A 6,000-nucleotide genomic window follows, 5' to 3' on the forward strand; every position below is an offset into this window, starting at 1 on the left:
AACACTCACGTACACACGCAGCCGCGCACGCACGCAACACTCACACGCACACACGCACGCATGCATGCACACACCAGTACACCACACGACCAACACACACTCTCACACTCAGGTGCTCAACCTACACGTGCATGCGCACACGTCAGGCCCTAACAGACACATACACAACCAGGTGATTCCCGCGCACGGGTTGGAGTCTTGTCGCGCCTGCGTAAATTTGTGTTTATCTGACCTTTTCCCTATGCGAACTGACAGGTGGGACCCACAAGGAACACGGTCAATTTAACTAGTCAACATGGTGCCACGCAGACTATTTGGCCGGTCAACAGAGTGCAATCCGATGCTGAACCATGAGCAAGTGACCGTATAATCACCGCAAAATGTATATAGTGACCGTAATAAGCTTATTCTGAAGTTCGACAACCGTATTACGCTTTTCTCTCTATAGGCCCTCCAAAACTACATCTCTACATTGCAAGGTGGGTTCCTTCTCCGAATACTCCAGGGTAATTATCGAACACTTCAACCGTGTCCGGATCCGCAAAATAATCTTCACATACCGCCATAGAGAGAATGATATTTCACAAATGCAATCTGCTAACAACCTTTTAGACAACATGACATGTCATTATGGTCGGGTCATTATTCGAACCGTTTTCCCACAACCAGCCACAGCGCATATTGCGAGGCGGTTTCCTTGGCACGTCTTGTCAAAGCAGAGATCGTGTCCCCTTATCACGGGATTCTCATCAGTACGGGTATTGGTAATCCCACACGCCATCAATTGTGGCGCTTGGGAAGCAAGCGATTCTCAACGGGCAAGTGGGGAGGCGCACCGCTTTCGTCGCCTCTATAAAGGGATAGGAGTTCCCCATTTTTACCCATGTCTTCCTCCTCCTTTGCCCACTCTTGCCCCCTCAAGCTCCAGTTCCCAAGCCCAAGTCTTCTCCGCACAGCTAAACATGTCCGGAGTAGGAGGCAAGTGGGTGGCTTCCACCGTGAAGGAGAAGCATATCGTGAATCTTCAGGCAGCCAGATACTTGGCCGCAGATATAGTGCACCGGCTACCGGACGACGGGAAGGTCATTCCGACCCCGGGACCCCATGAGAGGGTCGTGTTTGTTGCCCACTTCATCCGTGGACCGGGATTTCCACTTCATCCCTTCGTCCGCGGGCTCATGTTCTACTACGGGCTAGATTTCCATGATCTAGCCCCAAATTTTGTCCTCAGCATCTCGGCGTTCATCGTCGTATGCGAGGCCTTCCTCCGCATCAGGCCTCACTTCGGCCTGTGGCTGCAAATCTTCTGCGTGAAGCTAAAGATTGTGGGTGGCCAGCAAGCGGAGTGCGGAGGGTCCATGGTGGGCAAGATGCCTAACATCACCTGGCTTGACGGCTCCTTTGCGTAAATCGTGAAGGGGTGGCAGTCGGGGTGGTTCTACATCACCGGGCCGCGCGGCGCCAACTGGGCGGCAGCCCCCGAGTTCCGATCCGGAACCCCCATCCGGCTCACCTCCTGGGAAAAGAAGGGCCTGTCGTAGGGCGAACCTACAGAGCTGACCGGACTCTAGATCTGATTAAGGAGCTTGAAGGACAAGAACATCAAGTTTGTCAACGTGATCCAGGTCATACTCGTTCGCCGGATTATCCCGTGCCAAAGGCGGGTATTTAATCTGTGGGAGTTCGTCCCAGCCGAACACCAGACGCTTCGGACGCTCTATGGCATGACGCACAAAGACGCATGGAAGGCGCTGTTCAAGGCCTCCGAAGTACCTCCTCCCACATTCGAGGACCGTGGGCTTCACGCCGCGCGGCCTCCTAGTCAGGTAAGTTTTTAGTCTACCACCGGATTCGGTTCTTCCCAATATATTCATGGGGGAGCCTTAAGTAATTGTGCATATTTGTTCAGGATTATGTGGAGATAGCGGAGCAGATTGACTGTCCGGCTCTACTGCCAGAAGGCCCAGCTAATGCTCTCCTGACGGAGATGCTAGTCCCGGCACCTTACAAGGTGCCAGAGAAGAAGGCCGAAAAGAAAGCCCCGGGGACCAGAAAGGGTATCCGGCGTAAGATTGTACCGGAAGCCTCGTCCGAAGACGACGAGGCAAACTCCTCCCCCGAAGGGGAGGAAGAAGAAGAAGGGGCTGCCCCGTCCGGAGAGGATGAGGGGCCTGAGAAGGCAGACCAGGGGGCCGGGAAAGGCCCTCGGTGCAAGGCCGTCATACCCATGTTGTCCGACGACAACGAGACTGATTCCTCCCGCGGAGGCGGGGGGAAGAAAGAAGAGACTCTACCTCCCCGCACTAGGGAGGAGAAAAAGAGAAAAGCTGCCCCGGAGGGGGAGGCCGGGACGTCCAAGAAGGGAAAGGTGTCCCTTCCGGACTACTCCGCCACGGCCGCCCATAGCGAGGAGGGGTGGCTGCCCAGGGGGAAGCCCTTAGCACGATCGTAAGTATCCACACTCTATTACGACTTTACTTCATAGTGTATTTTTTATAATGCCGAACATATATGCAGTCCGGCCAGGGCACATCCCGAGGTATCTTCTTCGGCCGGGTCCCTGAGCGATTCGGAGATGAACTCGCTCCCGACGGCCACTACTCCTCAACCCGCGGATGACACAGAGGTGTTGTCCCGAAGGCTCCCAGAGCGGGGGGAGGTGACTCTGAAGACGCCCGAAGGCAGGATTCCAGACGTCGGACACGCGGGGTTCAAGATCCCCGCGGATCGTGTCGACGAGAGCCGCGGTAGGCCGGGCTCTCAGCCGAACACTGCTCTGGAAGCCCCTACAGTTCCAGACTCAGGCAGGTAGCCCCTCGTTAGGGATGGTGAACCATCCGTGCCGAAGACTTCCGTCACGCCCGAGGCGTCGGATTGTCTGCTGGAAGCACTTCGCGGCGCTTCCATGGATGAAGAGCACCGTACTCTTATGAGTGCGGTGATTCAGAAGGTTTTGTCCGCCAAAAGCGGAATAACCGAAGCTTGCACCAGCCTCCTGACAGGCTTTGAGGTAAGTAAAAAATGTGTGAAATTACCATCCGTTAGGTAGTAGCCCCTGATACTCTGTTTGGTGTTCAGAAAGAAAAGCCAAACGGAGGGTCAATTATAATCCGCAGGAGTCTAATAATAAATGTGCATGTGAATGAGTAGGCTGTGCTGCTTGCCGCTGCTGCCCGCACAACCGAGGTCGCTGAACTAAAGCGGGACCTAGAGTAGGCGCAGGGAGAGCTCGACCTCACGAAGAGGCAGCTCGAAGAGAACAAAGGTGAGTGATTCCCCGTTCTTATGTATTTTAAGGATAGATAAAATCAATTAGTTTAACGACGAAGCATCGTGGCTGTGTAACAGGGGCCACCACCGAAGTGGTGTCCCTGAAGAAAGAGCTGTCCGAGGCCGAAGATAAGGCGGCCTTGGAATGCAAGGAGCGCGAAAAGCAAAGTGCTAGAGTGGGCGAGGTACAGCAAGAGCTCCGGGACCTCGGCAAAAAGTTTGAGTCCATGGAGCATGATCTGAAGATGAAAGAGGCCGAGCTTGCGAAGGCCCTTGCGAGTATGAAAGATGCCAAGGCCGAGGCCGACAAGGCACATCAGGAGATCCAGGCGGCCAAAAAGATAGCTGCGGGTAAGACATTCTTTATGCAAAGCATACATGTGGAGGAGGCGTTTCTTTTACTTACCCGAATTTGGAGCTCTCTAGGGGCATTTGCAGATCTGCCACACAGCGTCTCAGACGCCGCGGAGTTCTACCGGGCCGAGGAGGAGAGCTCCACAGAGAAGCTGTTCTGGTCCCAGTATGTTGGGGCCAAACACCCAATGCCTCTGAGTGACAAACTGAGCAGTTGGTCGAACTCCATAGGGCGGCCGAAGTGGCTATGAAAGATTTCATAGTCCGGATGTGGCCTGGTGAGCCCCTGCCCACTAGCTACTTCGGCCTGATCAAGCGGATGGTGAATGCCTGTCCGCGGCTTGAAGTGATCAAGCGTTCCATTTGCATTGAGGGTGCCCGCCGGGCCTTTGCCCGCGCAAAGGTGCATTGGGGCAAGCTAGATGCAGAGAAGCTGGTGAAGGACGGGCCGCCGGAGGGTAAGGCGCATCGCCATCCCAAGAAGTACTATCATGGTGTTATGAAGGGCGCTCGTCTCATGGCCGATGAATGTACCAAGGACAAGATCTTTGACTAAATGTACCTCTGCCGCTGTTGTAATTTAAAGACGAAGTTACTTGTGCTGTGTAGCACTATTTGATTTAAAATATTACCTTCTGTGCGGCTGTTTATAGAATACTGAAAATAGGCCAGTCGTCGGCTTCTGCCCCACGCAACTAGTACTGGGTGTTCCTGGAAAACCCCGGATACTCTTTATCCAAATGTTTGGTCCCTTAAGGAGGTATCCGGCGCAGCGAACAAGGCAATCGGACTATGCGGCTTTATAACTTTCACTTAGCCATAGAAGTCTATAATTTTAAATTTCGGCGAAGCCCCTAGAATTCGGAAGGCCGAATTAGGGCGCTATAGACACCTAAATCGGACGAAGCTGATTCCTCGCCTAAAGCGGAAAAATCTTTAAGGATTTTGAGACCTCTCGAACAGCGACCAGCTCTCGCCGTATCATGCCGGTTAGTTTTCGGCTTTCTCTACTGAGGTGCTCGTCCGGAAGAACCGGGACACAATCGCAGTAGTTCTCCCTGCGCTACCTTAGCCGATATAATGGAACATAAGGTACCAAAACAAGGGAGCTGGGCTAACCCAACTGTGGACCCAAGACATGATTCGGAGCTGATGCATATAGTGCTATAAGTTCGGGGTGCCGCACTGTTGAAAGTGTTCGGACTTTACTTGCCGTATTACGGGGCGCCATGAGAAGCCCCTGACAAACTGACCATACCAAGGTGTACGGATGCAATATCAAATAAACATTTGTAAGAAAAAAAATTGCTCAAATAAGAATAATAAGCTGACGCTATATATGAGCTCCCATTGATGAATAATACGTTTAAGCGTATGTTTACAATGAGTGCATTAAGCAGAGATAAATAGGACTATTTGACATGTCCTATCCAGGGGCAGGCTGCGTACAGGTATGTAAAATAGGTATGACGATCGTAAATAGATTCCACCTGCGTATTTCCTTCTGTGCACAAAGCCTGCTGCCTCCTTGGATTTCTCCCCTGTCTAAGTCCGATGATCCGGCTCTTCTAAAGAGGCTGCCCTAAAGCAATGTCCTGAAAAATAAAAGAGGGAGGTTTTTATTTATGAAAGTATGATGCGGTTACACCGCACTGTTGACCGAGTCACTGCTGTGCCTCCGCCTATGCCCATGGTATTTTGAGTGCGTAATTGTGTACGCGTGGCATGAATGCTGCTTTGATGGGGCTTGAGCGGAGGCCGGACTGCTAGTCGCGCTCTTGGCGTGCCTGATGATCCTGTTGCGGGGTGCTCCGGACTCGCTTGACGGTGCTCGAAGTTGTTGTCGCCAGATTGGTTTGTCGGAGGAGGCCGCATTGTACTTCCGCCGCGAGGGCTGCAGTATGATCTTCTATTCGGAGAGAGCGGTCCATGTTTCCGTTGACTGTTATGACCCCGCACGGTCCTGGCATCTTGAGCTTGAGGTATGCGTAATGTGGTACCGCATTGAATCTAGCGAATGTAGTTCGTCCCAACAGTGTGTGATAACCACTGCGGAAGGGGACGATATCGAAGATTAACTATTCACTTCAGAAGTTATCCGGAGAGCTTAAGACTACTTCCAATGTTATAGAGCCCGTACAACGGGCCTCTACTCCAGGAATTACACCTTTAAAGGTGGTTTTGGTGGGCTTGATCCTTAAAGGGTCGATGCCCATTTTGCGCACTGTGTCCTGATAAAGCAGGTTCAGGCTACTACCGCCGTCCATAAGGACTCACGTGAGATGGAATCCGTCGATGATTGGGTCAAAGACCAATGCGGCTGAGCCGCCGTGACGGATGCTAGTAGGATGATCCCTACGATCAAAGGTGATCGGA

This window comes from Triticum aestivum, chromosome 6B, assembly GCF_018294505.1.
Source record: "Triticum aestivum cultivar Chinese Spring chromosome 6B, IWGSC CS RefSeq v2.1, whole genome shotgun sequence".
Classification (NCBI taxonomy): Eukaryota; Viridiplantae; Streptophyta; class Magnoliopsida; order Poales; family Poaceae; genus Triticum; species Triticum aestivum.